Source organism: Dromiciops gliroides, chromosome 3, assembly GCF_019393635.1.
Source record: "Dromiciops gliroides isolate mDroGli1 chromosome 3, mDroGli1.pri, whole genome shotgun sequence".
Taxonomy (NCBI): Eukaryota; Metazoa; Chordata; class Mammalia; order Microbiotheria; family Microbiotheriidae; genus Dromiciops; species Dromiciops gliroides.
In genome coordinates this window covers 373,918,065-373,938,438 of record NC_057863.1, presented here as the reverse complement: position 1 = coordinate 373,938,438, position 20,374 = coordinate 373,918,065, and the positions used below count along the sequence as shown (strand labels likewise).

Sequence of the window (20,374 nt, the reverse complement as noted above, 5' to 3'; positions counted from 1 at the left end):
CTCCAGTAACTGCAGGATTTTCTGTCTTCTTAACCTGTCCTGGACTGGATAAATAGCTCAATATGAGTTTTTCTTGGCTTTCCCAACCATAATTCAGCTTATCAAGTTTTCTGGGTCATTGTAGAAGAGGTTGTGGAAGCAAAAAAAAAAAAAAAATGCTACCTCTCACTGCACCACCTAGACTTAGTATCCCTTCATTTTATTCTGAAGCACAAAAACATTGAGTGGTTTGCCCAGGGTCACATAGGTAAGGAGTAGCAGGTACAAGGATTTAAACTCAGGTTGTCTGACTCTGAACCCAGTAATCCTTCCACTATAGCCCTATCCACTACAACCCTTTAATTTTTCAGATAAAGGTACAGGGCAGCTAGGTGGTGCAGTGGATAGAGCAGTGGCCCTGGAGTCAGGAGTACCTGAGTTCAAATCCGGCCTCAGACACTTGACACTTGCTAGCTGTGTGACCCTGGGCAAGTCACTTAACCCCAAATGCCTCACTAAAAATAAATAAATAAAATAAAATAAAGGTACAAAGCTGAGTGACTTATCCATAAAAATAAGATGTTTAACTCAGGTCTTCTGACTGCAGAACCAGTACTTTTTATAGTACACTACCGTGCTTGTGTGACCCAGAATAAGTAGATTCACCTCTCAGGGCCTGTTTCCTCAATTGTACAATGAGAATGAGAATGCTGGTACCACCTACCTCATAGACTTGTTGTGACAAAATGCCTTTGGAGATATGAATTATTTAGCTTATCCAGCAAACTCTTCATTTTGAGTGAGCTTGAAATGATACCCGTGAAGTAGACTTGCAACTAAAACTATTCTGTAGATTTGATTACCTTTGATCATAGAATCATAAGATTTAGAGCTGGAAGAGACATCAAAGGTCATTTGGTCCCAATCCCCTCATTTTACAGGTGAAAAAATCCAAGCCCAAATGATTAGAGATGGAAAAAATCTGACTTTAGGCTCTGCAATGACCATTGCTGACATCAGCTTAGCAAGTATGCCAACTGTATAAGTCACCTAAAATCAAGTTTATCACTGCACTATCCTTGGGCAGGGTGTGAAGCCCAGCTATGAATCACCAAAGGTCCTACCCTTCTATTCAATAAAAATCAGGATAAAATGGATATCAAGGGCATTTTGAAGGAGAAAAGAATTCATAAAATTTGCACCCTGAAGGGATGATATAGAAAATGATTGGGACATCTCAGTTGTTTTCTTTGGCTATGCAGATTACTAGATGTTTAACTGTATACATACCCAAGGTCTTTTTTTATTGTCAGGTAACTGACTGCCTCATTTTTCCACTGACCAGCTGTATGGTCATGGCTGAGGTCCAGACTCATAGATTTAGAGCTGCTTATAGGTCAGTTGGTCCAACCTGCTGATTTTATAAATATTGAAACTGAAGAAGAAAGATTAAGTGATTTGCCCAAGGGTGCACATGTAGTAAATAACAGAATTTGAACCCAGATCCTCTCATCTCAAATCTAGGATACTTTTCACCATAACCCACTCAATGAACTACCTAAAATCCTAGTGGAATGGTCACCTTGATTTACATCTCATTAAAAACTCCATCTGAAAATATGACATGGCCTTTCAGTGGTGTCTTAAATGAGCTGTTTTTATATGAGAGGTAATTAACATCTCGGCATGATAATTTGCTTTTGGAGAGTGACATTCCAAAGACAGCTGGTGGAAATATGAATAAAACACAGAAAAAACACCTTTTCAAAACAAAACAAAATTACAGACTTTATGAATTCAGCTACTTTATCAATAGTTTGCCCAGAAACAAAATAGATGTCCCTCAATTGGGGAAGGGCTAAACAAATTATGGCACATAAATGCAATGTGAAAATTCGTGTTCCATTAGAAACAGTGGTTATAAAAAGTCCCGGAGCAGCTAGGTGGTGCAGTGGATAAAGCACCAGCCCTAGATTCAGGAGGATCTGAGTTCAAATCCAACCTCAGACACTTAACACTTACTAGCTGTGTGACCCTAGGCAAGTCACTTAACCTCAATTGCCTCACCAAAAAAAAAAAAAATTAAGTCCAAAGAAGAAATGGGAAGGCTTATATTCCTTGATGCAAAGCTAAGTTAGCAGAACCAGGAAAACAACAAAGTAAATAGAAGGAGTAAGGAAAAATGAAATTAAGCTTACTGTACTTATCATATTGATTGAGTTTGTCTTCAAAAAAGAAATGAGAAAATATGCCTACTTCCCCCCTTCTTTGTAGAGGTTGGAGCCTACAGGCTCCATGCTCATTTGATACAGTCTAGTTTTTCTGGAATGCTTTTTCCCCTCTTCTCTTCTCTTCTCTTCTCTTCTCTTCTCTTCTCTTCTCTTTTCTTCTTTCTCTCTCTCTCTTTCTCTCTCTCTCTCTGTGTCACTCTGTCTCTCTCTCCATCTCTATCTCTGTGCCTCTCACTGTGTGTCTCTCTATCTCTGTGTCTCTCTGTCTCTGTCTCTGTCTGTCTGTCTCTCTTTTATTTTTATTTTTTTGGTGAGGCAATTGGGGTTAAGTGACTTGCCCAGGGTCACACAGCTAGTAAGTGTCAAGGGTCTGAGGCTGGATTTGAACTCAGGTCCTCCTGAATCCAGGGCTGGTGCTCTATCCACTGTGCCACCTAGCTTCCCCTGTCTCTCTTTTATAAGGAACATTTCTCTGGATAGGGATATATTTGGAAATGAAAGTGGATACTGTCAATGGGAAGTCTGGCCAATGAGAGCCCAGGTCTCAGCATATGTGTAAGGTGCTTTGTCTGTTACCAGCTATTTCAGAGCCTTGGGCAACCTCTTTTGGGAAATCGACAATGATGGCATGGAATGGAAGGTCCTGGCTGTCTACTTCAGAACATGTGAGAGTATTCTATAATTGTTTTCTGTCTACTTCATAAAGAATGAATGAGAAGCCTTTTGGTTGATTGCTAAGCCAGAACTGGGAATGAATACAAAAAAGCCCCAGTGGAGAAATTGGCTCTCATTTTCCTTTCTATTGACCACAAGGTATAAGAATGGCTCATTAAACTCTAGTGGATCCCTATTACTTTTAGAATCAAAAACAAAATTCTCTGTGCGACATTCAAAGCCCTTCATAAACTAGCTCCCTTCTACTTTTACACACTTTGTATTCCTTACTCCCCAACACCTATTCTGCAATCCAAGGATATTGGCTTCCTGGCTATTCCACAAATGAGACACTCCATCTTTCAGCTCTGCACATTTTTTTTTTTTTTCTGGCTGTCTGAAATGTCTGGAATAGTCTCCCTCCTCTAAAATTCAGAGGAGTTGGGAAAGGCTTCCTGTGGAATGTGGGATTTTAGCTGGGACTTAAAGGGAAGCAGGGAATCCAGGAGGTAGAAATGAGGAGGAAGTGAAATCTAGGCATGGGAGATGGCTGGCGAAAATTCCCAAAACTTAAAGATTGAGTGTCTTGTTCAAGGAAAAGTAAGAATGCCACTGGATCTTAGAGTACTTGAAAAGGAGTAAAGTGTAAAAAGACTGGGAAAGTAGGGAGTGGGAGTAGATGGGGGTGGGAATACCAAATAAATGACTTTATTATTATTATTTTTTTTTTGCGGGGCAATGGGGGTTAAGTGACTTGCCCAGGGTCACACAGCTAGTAAGTGTCAAGTTGTCCGAGGCCGGATTTGAACTCAGGTACTCCTGAATCCAGGGCCGGTGCTTTATCCACTGTGCTATCTAGCCACCCCCTAAATGACTTTATTTTTGATCCTATAAGTGATAGGGAGCAACACGAGTTTGATGAACAGTGAGGTGGTTAGACCTCTTTAGTACATTGATCTGTGTGGAGAGACTTGTGTCAGGCTGACCAAACAGCAAGTTATTAGGCTAGTCCAGGAGTTAGGAAGTTAGAGCATGTACCAGAGTGGTGGTAATATTGTTACAAAAGTGACATAGGCATATACTGGTAGCAGATTGGATGGGGGGAGGGGGTCAGTAAGAGAGTAAGGAGCCAAAGATCTCACTCACATTGTGAGCCTGAGGAACTTAGGAAGACAGTAGTGCCCTCTACAGCAGGGCTTCTTAAACTTTTTCCACTCACTGCCCCTTTTACCCAAGAAATTTTTATGTACCCAGGTATATAGGTATATAAAATAGGTATATATAACCTTTTACTGTGCCAAATTTTTCACCACTCCCACATTCAGTTACATGACCCCATACAGGGTCACAACCTATAGTTTAAGAAGTATTAATAGGGAAAGAGAACTCCCAGGGTCTATGTGGATTATAATTAAAATGAAAATTATGTTAAGAAAAGATAACAATTTTTAAAAAAATAATTTACTAAAACCATAAATTTTTAAATCTGTGGAAATTTGTCATCCTTCAACTCTTATTTTGATTTTTAACACATTTTGAACAACATTCAAATCATTTTAAAATATTCAAATATATTCAATGATTGTTTTAATGCCCTGAAAAAATATGCTTAGAATTTATAGACCTATGGCAGTGTTGGCCTTAGATAAGTCTGTGGAGGAAGTAAAATTAATTTCTAATACCACACCACTTATTTTTGCAGTGGAATTCTCATTCCTGATTACCCCATCTGCTATATCCCAAGGATCACCATGATTCTCAAGTCAAGTCAAGTGAATCTGAATATATTAAGCACACAAAATTTCTATGTCCTCAATTCTTTTCTGAGGGAGACACAGAGGGAAAGAGAGAGAAAATTGGGGCAGGGGGAAAGAAACAAAGAGAGACAGAGACACAGAGAGAAGAACAAAAAAATCCTTATACACAATTCTCAATGACAGTGAAACAACACTATGACCCTATTTTAAATTGTTAAGTTCTATTTAAGTATATTTCTAAAAATCATTTTTCATTGTAAGCAAAAGCTCTCTTACTAAAGTGGGCTGAGTGAAAAGCAAGTGATAAAAGTTCAGGTGTACTGCATTGGTTACTAAGGGAACCACAGTTTGTTGGAGTTTTGTTGTGCTTTGAAAGCAGAATCAGAAAGGATGATCCTACTTTTAATTTTGGTATGGGATGCTAAAGACTTCTTATTGTAATCTTTCAATAGTTTTGTGATTCTTAATCTGTTCAGACTAATCTAACCTCATCAGCACTTCCTATGCAGGTACAGATCACAATCCATGGAAGACTTCTGGTTTACATCATCTCCTATTCCATGAATCCTTCTCAATAAAGGCTTTCCCTAGGTGTAGAAGGACGATTTTATGGAAACCAGGGCAGGGTTCAGGCCACTACTGTTGCATGACTGCCCCATCTCCTTTTCCAATCATAACCTTTCTTTGATGAAAGTTTTCTTGCCACTTCTCCAGTATAAATCATTGTTGCTATTATGCTAAAGGCTACTTGAATAAACCGTAAGTCTTTCCAGTGGCCTTCGCCTGTCCTAAATTATGATTTCTCTGAGATTATGCTGTCTACAATCCAAAATCATATAGGAGATTTCAAATAAAACATATGTGTATATAATATATTTATATATGTGTGTATGTGTATATGTATATATGGGTATGGGTATAGGTGTTTGGCAGGCCTAGATGACTGGAATGCTAGTGAAATACTAGAAAAAATTATTATAATTGCTAATTTCTTTTCTGATTTACCAAGAAGCAAAAGAAGAAGTAAAGGAGTGGATGTGATACAGAACAGAGAATTTTAGCAATTACTAAAAAGACAAAACCAACACTAAGTAATGTCATCCATCTTTATTACTACAAGATAATTTTTGGTTATGGTAGACAGAGAATGCTGACAGCTGAAAGGAATACCCAGCAGGATTTTTGATACCAAACTGGATGGAATTTTCAAAGTTATGGAAAAAAGTCCAAGGAAAGTCCTAGAAAAGGCATTCAAGAGTGAAAGAGAAATCATAATTAAACTAAGATGGATGAAAAACAGTTAAAGATTAGAGAAAATATCATAGAATCCTCATTTTACAGCTAGAAGTCACCGCACAGATTGTCTTGTCCAACTCAATTTTACAGCTGAGATTTGGAGCTATGACCCAAAAGCTATTGAGCTGCATATAACCTTTGACCCAGCAATATCACTACTAGATTTATACCCCCAATGAGATCAAAGATAGATCAAAAGAACCCTTATATACAAACAATATTTATATAAACTATTTTTGTGGTACCAAAGAATTGGAAACAAAAGGGGTGACCATCAATTGAGAAACTGCTGGATAAATTTGTTTTTGGTTTTGGGGTGGGTTTTTTGAGGACTTGTAGAATTTCATTTTTCCCAAATTGCATGTAAATACAAATTTTGACATCCATTTTTTTCAAACTTTGTGTTCCAAATCCTCTTCTCCCTCCCCCGCCACCCCCTCCCCGCCAAGTACTCAAGGAACATGAGCAGTCATGTAAAACATTTCCACATTAGCCAGGTTGTGAAAGAACACAGACAAAAACAAAATTTTGGATAAAGGAACTAACAAAAAAAATTATGCTTCAATCTCTACTTAGAGAAACTGCTGGATAAATTGTGGCATGTGAGTGTAAATGAAGAGCTATAAGAAATGATGAAAAGAATGGCTTCAAAGAAACCTAGGAAGATGCATATGACCTGATACAGAGTAAAGTGAGGAAACCTGTGATGATTAAAAATATGGACATATAGTTTCTGGGGAATTTAATTCTTTTATTAATGTCAGTGGGTTATTAATAAAAGGAGGTCTATTGGTCATCTCTTTCAGACCAAAGACCCCCAAATGGTTGTGGGGTATCAGTTCATATGCCCTTCCAAGTGTAGGAAGTCCATCACATAGCAATCAAATCTAATTGGTCACTCAACTCTTAGTACTAACATCAAGGAAAGAATGCCCTGAAAAAATATGCTTAGAATTTATAGACCTATGGCAGTGTTGGCCTTAGATAAGTCTGTGGAGAAAGTTTCCATCTAGGTGTGGTTGTACAGTCCTTCAGCTACCTAGACAAAAGGATCTGTCTCCACCCAAGGCTCCTTTGTAAGCTTGGCTTGGGCCTGACCCAGATGAAGAGATCTGATTGAATATCTCAAGGAGAACTTCCCTTTGAGGTGGGGGAGGGGGGGAGGGGGGAGAGAGAAAGACTAAGAAAGAAGAAGAGAGGGCAGCTAGGTGGCACAGTGGATAAAGCACCAGCCCTGGATTCAGGAATACCTGAGTTCAAATCCGGCCTCAGACGCTTGATACTTACTAGCTGTGTGACCCTGGGCAAGTCACTTAACCTTCATTGCTCCACCAAAAAAAAAAAAAAAGAAAGAAAGAAAGAAGGAGAGATCACCGAGTCCCCCAAGACATCAATTACTAATGATTATTTCTCACAAACTAGAAGAATAATACAATAACTACAATATTGTTTGTAAAAAAGCAACTTTGAAAGACTGATCAGTTCTAATCAGCACAATGACTAAGCACAATTAAAGAGGACCCATGACATGAAGCCTGATACCCATCTCCTGAAGGAGATGATATGGATACAGAATATAGTGTTGTGGGCCCAAAGCACCCCAGAAGTTCTCTGGGGCACATCAAGGAATCTTCTCCTTGAGAAACTAAACCAGAGGACAGATACAAACAGATACGCCTAGAGAGAACCAAATCAGACTGAGCTAGCTTCAGAATCTCCACCCTTCATTCTGGTCTCCCTTATCCCAGGGGAGATAAATTTGGGTGTGGCTGTGGCCTTTGTGTCCTAAAGAGAGATCAGTAGCCACCCCTCACCCAATTCCTCTCGTCACTACCAGTGGGGGATGGTCTTCCACTTGTCACCCAATTCCCCCAGCTACCACCAGTGGGGGTTGGTCCTCCCTCACTAAAAGAACTTTCCACAGTCAAATGGTCACCCCTCCCCCTGAGTACTCTATAAAAGTACCTGCCATTCTCCTGCTCGAGGAGTTTGGTAACTCTGAGCCATGTGCTTTATGCCAAATCTCCCCATGAAAAGTCCAAGGATTTCTTTCATGGTTTCCCTCCCACCCCCCTTCCCTTCCCTTGCCCCTAAATAAACTACTACCTTATTCTAACTACTTTTGTATGCAAGAGGGTGTAATTCTTTAAAGAGGAATTCCTAAGAACCCCAACCTCTAACCCAACCCATTTCCCCCCATTACAATAGCATGAAATGTATATATTCTGAACATAGCTGATATGGGAATTTGTTTTGCGTGATTATGTACTGTAAGAAAATGGGTAATTGTCTCCTCTCAATGAGGATATAACAGTCAATCATACTCCTAACCAGTTTTTAGGACAAAGGTCTCAGATCCCCTCATCCCACTCTGGCTAACAAAATCACATGGTTCAAAGAGCCCTGAGTTGGTCTCAATAAGGTCCACTCCTGAGTTGTGTCCATATAAGGAAGAATTGATTAGGGATGGGACTACTGCATTCTGATTAGCTAGTTTTTGTGTGTAGATTGTAACCCTTGAGTAATTGGACCAATGATGAAAAAGTGGGGGTCCATTCACATTAGGGACTAGGGTTTAAAACGGGGCCTTTGACCCCCATTCTTGGCATACTCGGGTGCCCCTTTCTCACAAGAAGGAAATAAACAAGTCGAGCTTCTCTTTGTTTCCAATGGGGGGGGCAGTGAAAAAGAAAATAGAATTTTGTTCTTTGAAAAAATAAAACTTAGTTTTTAGTTTATTTTACAGCTGATGAAACAAGTTTAGAGATGTGACATGATTTGACCTGTCTCATCAGAAGCAGGATTTGAACCCCAGTTCTTTGACTCTTGAGCCAGGATTGCAACCTGAATCCTTTACAGAACCTCTGCTCATTCCACTATACCAAGCTACTTTGTATTACCTTTAATCAAACCTCCTTATATTCCTTTACATCTTGTTTCTTTTGTATATTCTATTTAAATAAAGTGATTGATAATACTGCCCACTGTTTATATGGTCTTATCATTTGTTTTAAAAATCTTTACTAAGTATAAAAATATCTCAGTTTCCCTGATGTTGATGGGAAACCTAGAAGTTTGAACAACTATGCTCTTTGGATTATAACTAAAGAATCACCATCTACTAAAAGGGAAAAAAACCATAATCTTTTGAGTTCTGGTCTTGCAGACTCAGACTTGTGAAGCAACAAGAATAACAACAGGCCACAACAGGAATGGAAGAAGAAATAGGGATTTATGCTAAATGTTTGCTTGGCTAAGAGGTTTGATGAAGGAGAAGATTGAAATTATAGGCTAAATTTAGTTTTGGCTTAACCATACATTTTAATTATCTATGCCATCTGTTTTCTATTAGCATGATATTAAGAATTAATATTGAATGATTGGATCAATTTTCTACATGATGAAATAGAACACTGGATTCAAGGTCAGAAAACCTTTGTTTAAATCCAAACTGGGCGGGGGGGGGGGGGGCAGCTAGGTGGTACAGTAGATAAAGCACTGTCCTTGGATTCAGGAGGACCTGAGTTCAAATCCAGACTCAGACATTTCACACTTAACTAGCTGTGTGACCCTGGGCAAGTCACTCAAACCCTCACTGCCCTGCAAAAACAAAAAGCAAATAAACAAAAAATCCAAACTCAAACCCTCACTGCCCTGCAAAAACAAAAAGCAAATAAACAAAAAATCCAAACTTTAGGGGGCAGCTGGGTGGTGAAGTGAATGGAGCCCCAGCCCTGTATTCAGGAGGACCTGAGTTCAAGTCCAGCCTCAGACACTTGACACTTACTAGGTATGTGATCCTGGGCAAGTCACTAAACCCTCATTGCCCCGCCAAAAAAAAAAAAAAATCCAAAGTTTATTACTGTTAAGGGTTAAAATTCTAGCTAGTCTGTCTAAAATATCTAATGAGTGGTCGCCAATAAATTATAAGCTTTAGCAAGAGTTAGACTTTTAAGCATTTATTAAGGAGAATAAGAATTTGGTAAAGAGAGAGGAGAAAGGCCTAGATTCCTATCTATTAAAGGGAGAGCACATTTTTAGCTCTCTTCTCCGCCAGCGTCCTCAGGAAAAAGAGCGAGACTGAGCGCCAGTCTCTTCCTTCCTCCTCCCACTAGCCTGCGTCACTTCCTGACGCCAAAGAAAAGCCACAATGCCTCTGAGGCATTTTCCTCATGGTGGAGCTTTCCCACAGCAAGTCTCCAGTAGGTGGCATCATTCCAATCATTACATTACTTGTGCAACTTCAAGTACAATATTTGAACACTCTAAAGCTCAACTTCCCTATCTGCAAACAGAAGAAGTGGAAAGAGATCATTTGAAAGCCGTTGTAGCTCTAAATTCTTGATCCTGAGAATTCATAGACCTAATCAATCACACATGATTCCCAGATCCATCACTTATTCATCAAGCTCTTCTCATACCAGTACATACCCCTTTCTCTAGACAGTCTTTTTTTTTTTTTCCAGTGCAGAGATTCCTGGTGTCTGACAACTGTGCCATTCAGATGGCTCAATATGCCTCAAAACTCATTAGCATTGCCTCTAAATCTGGAGTCCATCTGTAGAACCTAGCAACAGAACGCACAATACTCTCAACCTCAGGATTCAGAGTGTCAACAGAGTTCTAGCCTCAACCTAACATCAAAAATTTGGCTTTCAAAGATTCACTATTGGGTCTGGGGTCTGTAAACTTCAAAAAAAAAATTATTTCAAAATAATTGGTTTCCTTTGTAATCTAACATGTTCATCTCTAAACATTGTTCTGAGAAAAGATTTTCTCAGAACACCAGAGTAGTCCATGACACAAAAAGTTTGAGGTTCCCTACTCTAGGGTGAACTTAATCACGTAGGAATCCTCATTAAAAAAAACACCACTAGTATTATAGTCCTGATTTCCATATAGTCTAATTATCCTGCTATCATACTCTCCCTTTTTTTGTGTTTTACTGCATCTAAATGGTGTTTGATAGGGGGCAGCTAGGTGGTGCAGTGGATAAAGCACCAGCCCTGGATTCAGGAAGACTTGAGTTCAAATCAGACCCTGGACAAGTCACTTAACCCTCACTGCCCCGCAAAAAAATAAACATTTTAAAATTTTAATTTTTTTTTAAATAGTGTTCAAGAGAAAACAAGCTCCTTGAGGGCAAGAAATATTTTTCGAGTTTGTCTTTTGTCTTTTGATGCCTAGCAAAATGTTTGACTTCTAAGTGCTTAGTAAACTCTTGGGGAGCTGAAAAACCCTGAAGTTTGTAGGCATTGACTAAATTTTTATGAATGACTGACTGAATACCACTTTCTCAAACCCTTTCCAACTCCCCTCATCCCACCCAGGATGAATTTTTTTTTTCAGGGCAATGGGGGTTAAGTGACTTGCCTAGGGTCACACAGCTGGTAAGTGTCAAGTGTCTGAGGCCGGATTTGAACTCAGGTACTCCTGAATCCAGGGCCAGTGCTTTATCCACTGCGCCACCTAGCCGCCCCAAAACTTCCATCTTTTCTTTTTTTTCTTTTTTTTTTGTAGGGCAATGAGGGTTTGAGTGACTTGCCGAGGGTCACACAGCTAGTAAGTATCAAGTGTCTGAGGCCAAATGTGAACTCAGGTCCTTCTGAATCCAGGGCTGGTGTTCTATCCAATGCGCCACCTAGCTGCCCCACCCAGGATGAATATTAGGCAAAATTATCAAGTAGGTAAAATGTCTTCAATGCCTTCACATTTCTCTTTCACCCTTTCAGGAGTACTCTCATCCAACTTCCTAACTACTCGGGAACATCCCTTCCTACCACCCATTCTCACTGGGCATAACAGAACCAAGCCTCTGACCTTTCCCTAATCAGTCATTTTTTTCCCCCAGGTGAAATATAATTGTCTTTGTCTCATCTCTTTAGGGTCTTCACTGCGGAGTATAAGTATAAGACTGAGCTGTATGAAAAGAAGCTGAGTGGAATGCCTGGGGTAATTTGTTCAAACGAGGGATCTTAACTTTCTAAACTGTCATGGATCCCTTTGGCAGTCAGTCTAGAGCTAGGTAACAATGAATTGTAATTGATTTAATCCATTTTACAGCCTCAGGCCTGTGGACTACCTAAAAAGTCTCATCATTCAGTAGACCGGATTCTGGCACAATGAGTCTCTATAATTATGACTCTATAATCACAGTCTTCTTAGCTTGATATAGCCAGTAAGGGGTCATGCTCTGCTGGCATCATTGAAACAAAGTTGATTTGGAATCAGAAAATCTGCATTAAATTCTATGTCATTTACTATCTAAGTTCAGAAATCACAAAACAGCTCCAAGCCCAGTTTTCCTTGTCTATAAAATTGAGGGGAGGGGGTAGCAGGGAAACAAAATGAAGCAGGGTTCCATCTAGCTCTGTATCTACCATGATGTTACCTCTCTAACCTAGCTTACATTTTTCCCCTTAGCAAAACAGCATGATGGCTCAACCCAGTTCAAATTATTTTTAAAGGCCATTAAGGAGGATGGAAATAGTGGAAATTTTGCTGCATGATAGAAGTAGAATCACTATTGTTTAATATTAGGCCAAGGAAAGCACTCATAAGCACAAATTCAATAAAATTCAACAAGCATTTATTAATTACTTATTTGCCAGGTACTGGTCTTGGCCCTAGATCTACAAAGAAAGAAAGAAAAGAAATCGTCTCTTTCCTCAAGAAGATTACATTCTACTACAGAAAAAAAAAAATAGGCACTCAGAGAATATCAATGTAGTTTGAGTCACAGAGCCTATTGGTATGGTACCACTGCCTTATTGATGAAAAATGCCCTGTACCTCTATGAAGGGATCCAGTCTTTTCAGTCTCTTAAGGTTCTTCTTACAGTTTCAAGAGAGAAGATGGATGTCAACTCCACTTTAGATTGGTAAAGGGAGAAAACAACTGTGGGAAATAACTGACACAAAAAAAGTTGACAATCTACCTCCGACTTGCTATGTGTTCATTATGGAATTGATATTTGGTGGGAAGGGAATCAAACCTTAAATCTAAAGCTTGGAGTGAGCCCCCTTTCCCCATTAATGAATAAAAATCAGGAGTTTACCTTTAACCTGAAATCTATATCCCCTAGACTAATGATGTTTAAAGGAACAAACAGATATAATTCTAGTTTAGTTCTTTACTCTCTGAAGAGAGCAGAATGGTCAGCCTATGTCCTCCACCTCCTGCTTTCTCTCTTGGCAAGAACTAAACTCTCCCTTAGAGAATGTGTGTTGGGGGCAAGGGGGGGGGCAATATCTATTCTGGCCTCCCATTGAGCCAAATCAATTTACTCTCTGTTACCCAAAATTTAGATATGAAGACTGAGAAAAGGTTAAAACAAGACTGGGTGAAATCCTGGGAACTGACCCAAATCAGATCCTTCTCTCTTTTTGACTTAGGTATTTACCTGCTTTTTAATTGCAGAAAATTTCTAGAATTAGTGTCCAGGTTTCCACATATGTAGGTAACAGGGATTCATATTTCCCATAGAATACTCAAGGTAACAACCACATGTTGGATAGAAAGCAGTCTTAATTTCACCCCATAGAAAGTGCAAAAGAGATAAAGGACCCCAAGGTGCCAATACAGAGATATAAAAAACATAAAAGGTATTCAAGATATTCAAAGAAGCCCCTAAAGGGACATTAAAATTATATAAATCATTCACAATAATTCCCCTTAGAAGTATCAGAACTTCACCATCAGGACAATCCTTTGATTTACCACTAGATTCCTAATTCTTTCACGGTCTTCTAAACAGTACCCCACACCCACCCAAGATTTGTAGCGTGTCCTACAGTTTAGACTCCCTCCAGAAGACAGACACACTTTGAATATCCTGGATAAATAATCTCTTTCCCATTAAACTCACATTTTCCAAATAAATCATTGTAATTATGAAGGTTATCAACATAAAGGGAACCCTTGCTTCTCCAAGGTGGAGCCTCCTTCACTGCTCTTCCAACTGTATACCTGGGGCAGCTAGGTGGTACAGTGGATAGAGCATGGGCCCTGAAATTGGGAGGACCTGAGTTCAAATATCACCTCAGACACTTACTAGATGTGTGATCCAGGGCAAGTCACTTAACCCCAATTGTTTTCTGGAGCCATCTCCAATCATCCTGTTATATATCTTGCCACTGGACCCAGATGAGTCTGGAGGGGAGAGTTGATGACCTTACACAGCCCTCTCTCACTTAAATCCAATTCAGTGCAAGTCGTGCCATCACCCTGATGTCATGGTCCTCTTTGAAGAGGAAGGACAAACAACAAAAAGCCATGTTCTGGATGCTCTTCTTTGTCTGACTTCATTGCTGCTCAGAAAATCCCTTCTCTTTCCAGACCAGGAGTTCTTAATCTTTTTTATATCTTGAACCCCTTTGGTAATCTGATGCAGTCTATGGACTACTTGTCAGAATAATGATTTTAAATGCACCAAATGAAATATATAAAATTACAAAGGGAACCAATTTTATCAAAATACAATTATCGGCAGGACTTCCTGTTTCCCCGGAAGTGTCGCCGGACTCTGGCTGCCAAGGTCCCAGTGCTTCTCCTAGGGTCGTGAGTCAGCGTCGAGGAGGGAACTTGGAGGACATCGGGTGCAGATGAGGAAACTGAGGCCCTGGGAGGCTGAGTGACTTGTCCAGCAATGCGCAGAATTTGAACCCAGGTCTGCCATCTGGAGATCCAGCCCTTTGATGGACCAAGGAAGTCGGGAACCCCCGAGGTGTGAGGGGCCGTGATAGATCCAGTTAGGGCCCGACAGCTGGCAGCTGAGCTGGAGGTAGAGATGATGGCCGACATGTACAACAGGATGACCAGCGCATGCCACTGGAAGTGCGTCCCTCCCCATTACAAGGAAGCCGAACTTTCCAAGGGTGAATCTGTGTGTCTGGATCGATGTGTCTCCAATGGGTAAAAAACTGACAGAACTGTCCATGCGCGATGAAGAGCTAATGAAGAGGATGCAGCAGGGCTCAGGGCCGGTGTGAGGGCCCCAGAGACAGTGAGCACCCAGCCCTAGACTGCAGCACTAACCCTTTTGCACTTGTCAATAAAGATATTGGTGACTCTTTAAAAAAATACAATTATCAAAAAAAAAAATTGAAAAGAAAATTCAAGCATCTCAATTTGAGAGCCTCTGCTCTAGAAGGTCTAAATCTCAAACAAATTGGATTACCCATGAAGTAGGCACTACACAGTAGAGCTTACATATCTGGCTATAGAACACTAGATTCTAGAGTCATGCTGCTGAACAGTTGAAATTCCCTCTATTCTATTACTAGAGGTTGAGTTCCAGGAACAATATCTGTGTGCTAATCGTTAGCATTTATATAGCGCCTACTACGCCTACTATGTGCCAGGCTGCTGTGATAAATGCTTTACAAATAGTATCTCATTTGATACCTACCTTTCAAGCCATATGGGAGAGTGTGTATCTGCTTTTCTAAGAATTATCAGTGCCTCAGTCACTTTCATCTTTTACTTGGAATTAGAAAGTCCAGTATCAGGTGTCCAGTCTGTAGTCACCTAGAGAATGATCTTCAGTTTTTATTTTTAGCCATCTTGGTTTCTAATTTCAATTGTGTTTGTAAAGGATAAGCTGTGGGAAGATATTTCCGGTTAAGTAAACTTTTCCGCACCTTCAATGTACCCCACATAATTGCCTGCTTCTCTTCCACCTACACATAAATCCAGCTTGAGGTCTGCATCACTCCAGGCTAGTGGGAGAGCATAAAAGAAGATGTCTTTGTTTTATCTGACAGATACCACTGCTATTTCTACCTACAAACAATTGTTTTGAGTTCTCCAGCATAGTTCTTCATCGGGTATTGAGATTCTTGCACGTCTGTAAATTGTGGCTGAGGCTACACCAGATGTTTCTCCATATAGGCTGCAATATGCTACCCTACAGGCCTTAGTCAAACCCAGATTGCAGCTTGTGCCCTGGGATAAATAATAGGGCTTGACTTTTTCACAAATAAAAACAGCAAACCAAAGCTAAGCCCATAACTAGGGTAAGATGATCGAGGTTTTGTACAGAGGAAATGAAATTTAGAAGATGTTATTGATAGTCCCAAGTATACTATTCCCAACACCCTAGCAGCTACAATTCAGGTGCATTCCTACATATCCTGCTCTCACCCTTGGTAACACCTGCTCTATCCCAGTGCAAGCTTTTCCCCCTAGAGAACCTCTACTGCAGCATGAAACATCCATCAGTATCATAGAAAGCTCAGTGTACTGGACCATGCATAACCTCTACTGGTAGCCACACCCAGGTGAGTTCCTCACTCCCCAGTTCTCTCTTCTGCTCTGACCCTAGCCCAGACACAAAAATGTCCAGTTACTTCTCTTATCAAAGCTGCCTTCTCAATGTATCAGTATCAACTAATACTATCATAAAATCATTAACTTTGGGGGGCAGCTAGGTGGCGCAGTGGATAGAGCACCAGCCCTGGAGTCAGGAGTACCTGATTTCAAATCCTGCCTCAGACACTTGACACTTACTAGCTGTGTGACCCTGGGCAAGTCACTTAAACCCCACCGCCCTGCAAAAAAAAAAAAAAAAAAAAAAAGTAGCTTCATCTTGTGGGCAGCTAGGTGGCACAGTGGATAAAGCACCAGCCCTGGATTCAGGAGGACCCAAGTTCAAATTCAGCCTCAGACATTTGACACTTACTAGCTGTGTGACCCTGGGCAAGTCACTTAACCCCCATTGTCCCACAATTAACATCAACATGAAAATACTTTCTCTTGCCTTTTTAATATAAACATTGAGGGGCGGCTAGGTGGTGCAGTGGATACGGCCCTGGATTCAGAAGTACCTGAGTTCAAATCCGGCCTCAGACACTTGACATTTACTAGCTGTGTGACCCTAGGCAAGTCACTTAACCCCCATTGCCCTGCAAAAAAAAAATATATATATATATATATATATAAACATTGAAAATAAGCTCCCTTCCAGCGTGTATTCAAAAGTTAAGTATTACATTCAACCTAAATAAAGTTGGTGCATCTCATTTAAAAAAATGAAATAGAACACTTACCACCTAGGAATATAAATACATTTTTACAATTACTTCAAGATTCAGAGTGTGAATTTTTTAATACTTAATATCCTAGGTCCTTTTCTTCATTTTCTCAGAAGTAACTGCAACTTCCAAGCTAATCCTGATGGCCTGAGCTGTTTTATTTTTCTTTAAACTACTTCTCCAAATCACTGAGTTAAAATTACTTACTATATCTTTCAGCTATGTAAAATCATTTTGCTTGTTAGTCCTTGAAAAACAGTTCCCATCAATCATCAATGGCCACTGAAGCACTTTATAAACTAAGCAACATTACCTTCAATTGAAATACCACTAACTGGTGACAAGAATAATTTTTGCCTTTCTAGTTTCTGACATTTCTTCCAAACAGGTGTTGCCAAAATATAAAGTCAAGTCAATCTTGTGGCAATACTTCAATTATTCCTGAGACTTAAAGGTACTATAGGAAAAGAAACTCCACTGAAACTCCATTAACATAATTACATCTACTTGAGAGTCAGTTTAGTGAAGTGACTAGATGATCAACTCAAGTCAGGAAGATACAGTCAAAGCCTACCCAGCCATCTATTAACTGTGACCACGATTAAACAACTTAACTTCTCAGGATCCCCCTGGAAACTTCTAAGCCCATATTTACAAAAAGCACATCATTCTGTATAGATTTAAGAAATTTCCATATGAGATTTCCTCATGCTCATCAAATTATATATAAAATAATGCATCTGTACGCTTGAACATCATATACATTTTCAGCAAAGTCACACTGCTTGGAGAAGGCCATGTTTTTATTATCAGTTATTACTTTCACATAAGAAGTATTTAGGTGGCAACTAGGTGGCACAGTGGATAAAGCACTAGCCCTGGATTCAGGAGGACCTGAGTTCAAATCTGCCCTCAGACACTTGACACTAGCTGTGTGACCCTAGGCAAGTCACTTAACCCTCATTGCCCTGAGGAAAAAGAAAAAAAGCATTTAGCTTTCATATTAAATATAGGCCAAATTGATCAAAACAAAATGAAAGACCACATTTTAGAAATAAATGGGGGGGGGAGGCAGCTAGGTGGCGCAGTGGATAAAGCACCGGCCCTGGAGTCAGGAGGACCTGAGTTCAAATCTGGCCTCAGACACTTGACACTTACTAGCTGTGTGACCCTGGGCAAGTCACATAACCCCCATTGCCCTGCAAAAAAAAAAAAAAGAAAGAAAGAAAGAAAGAAATAGGGGGCATCTAGGTGGTGCAGTGGATAAAGCACCAGCCCTGAATTCAGAAGGACCTGAGTTCAAATCGGGCCTCAGACACTTGACAGTTACTAGCTGTGTGACCCTGGGCAAGTCAATTGACCCTCCTTGCCCTGAAAAAAATTAAAATAAAAATAAATAAATGAGTATATTTGATGTTGATAGTGTCTTAATCATGATAGTTAAAGACCTCCTGATCTAGTGCCCAGTAGCTAGGTGGCACAGTAAATAGAGCATTGGGCCTAGAGTCAAGAAAACTCATCTTGAGTTCGAATCTCAGCAAGTCACTTAATCCTGTTTGCTTCAGTTTCCTCATCTATAAAATAAGCTAAAGAAGGAAATGACAAACCACTCCAGTATCTCTGCCAAGAAAATCTAAATGGGGTCTTGAAGAGTCAGACATGACTGAAAACAACTAAATGAGAAAATGGCAGTTGTAACAACCCCTACCCAGGTGGAGCGGGCAATTCTCTGAAGGACAGTCCTGTGACGTTTCATGTTGTCGATTCAGAGAGAGATGCGTGTTGTAACTGACTGAGAGACCTCTGAGCTTGTGTGAAGACAATATGTAGAGACTTTGGCGGGAAGAAAGGAGACTGACAGAGACAGGCGAGTAGCAAGGCACATTAGGGGAGCAACAAACATATTAAGGGAAACTTCAGCTCAAGAACATGTCTGTTCTTCCAAAACCTGTACCCTCAAAACATAAGAATGATCTTCCTTAGTGAGACTGTTGTCTCCTTAATGGAGCTAAGACTCTTTTAAAGTAAAGTATTGTGTATTCTTACATCTCCTACCATTTGTATAGCTTTTTTAAATTTCTGTTTACTTTTTGCTTGGATAAATGGTTTTGTTCACTAAGATGTGTGTATAAGTGTGCATATATGAGTGTTTGTATGTGTATAAGTAGTATGCATGCATGGGTGTTTGTGTGTGTGTGTGGGTGGGTGGGTAGGTGGGTGTGGGTATGTGTGTGGGTGTGTGTGTATGTGTATCAAGTGTAAAGAATTAATTGTTATTTGAGGTTTTTATGACCCCATCTTTTGGCTAGAATTTAAAAAAAAAAAAACATTGGCACGCTCACTGGCCTCTGGAGCTCCACAAATGGCACGATGCTCCACTCACTGGTTGTAGTCGTTTCCATGACTCTGGCACTTCATGTCATCACCACTCTATAACGCCTACGTGGGCCTGGCAAAATTATAATGACTGGAAGCCCAGTGAGGGCAGTCATGTGACTGTCAGAGTGACCAGCCAATTGGCTGGGGGCTGTGTGTGGTCCACCTGGGGATTGCTGGGAAGAAGGGAGGTTCTCCGCCATTCTAGCATGAAGCTGGAAGGTGACAGGATTCTGCTATGTGTTCTCAGCTGATTCCTGGTCAGTGGTGTCGTTCAGGTTGTATAATTCCCTTTCCCCATTTTATTTCCTTTCCCTTAATCCTACTGATCCTGTTTGTGTTTTTTTAAGTTCGTTCTTGTTAAATAAATCCTGCTCTGTTTTGAGGGAGGCTGCCAGTCTCCTTCCTTGTCCCAATATTGCGGAGAGCTGCTTAGCTAACACTCCCCAATTAAAAATTGGTCCCTACACAAGCATTTAGTGGGAGGGAGCTAAGCTAGTGAGAATAAACTGTTGCCTTCCCCTTTAGAATGACTAGGAAAAATGGCTTTCATTCTGAACAACTAAAAGGAAGCATTATACTCCTAAATGATAAATACTAGAGGTACAGTAGATAGACATAATAGAATATATAAAGAGAAAATAGAAATAGCCCAATAGTGTTCTTGGGGATAGGCAAGTGAAGGAGTGAGTGCCCAGCCACAGCTCCCCTCCAGCTCCTCACAAAGTTAGAAATTGAAGTATCCTTTGGGGACAAGGTGGGACAGATCCGGATATATCTATCCACTCATATTATATAGGTATGTCATCTGCAGGCTAGCCAAAAGGTATTAGACGGTATGCTCATCTATATTACAGAGCTCTTTTTTACAGTAGCATTTGTTTGCTAAGAACAAGTCAGCTGCTAAATTCTTGTACCACTTTGTTTATAATATCATTCCTTAAAAGGACAAAAATGAGGAGAACTGCTCTGATTCTGGTCTTGTTTCTGACCAATACATAGCAATTGGTTACTAATGTCTGTTGGAAGAACACTGGAATGAAATTAG

At 40.1% G+C, this 20,374-nt stretch overlaps 1 pseudogene; it reads left to right on the top strand.

Annotated features, from left to right (window-relative positions):
- Positions 1–14,907, top strand: part of LOC122747638 — a 60,661-nt pseudogene extending 45,754 nt beyond the window's left edge.
- The last annotated feature ends 5,467 nt before the right edge of the window (positions 14,908–20,374 follow it).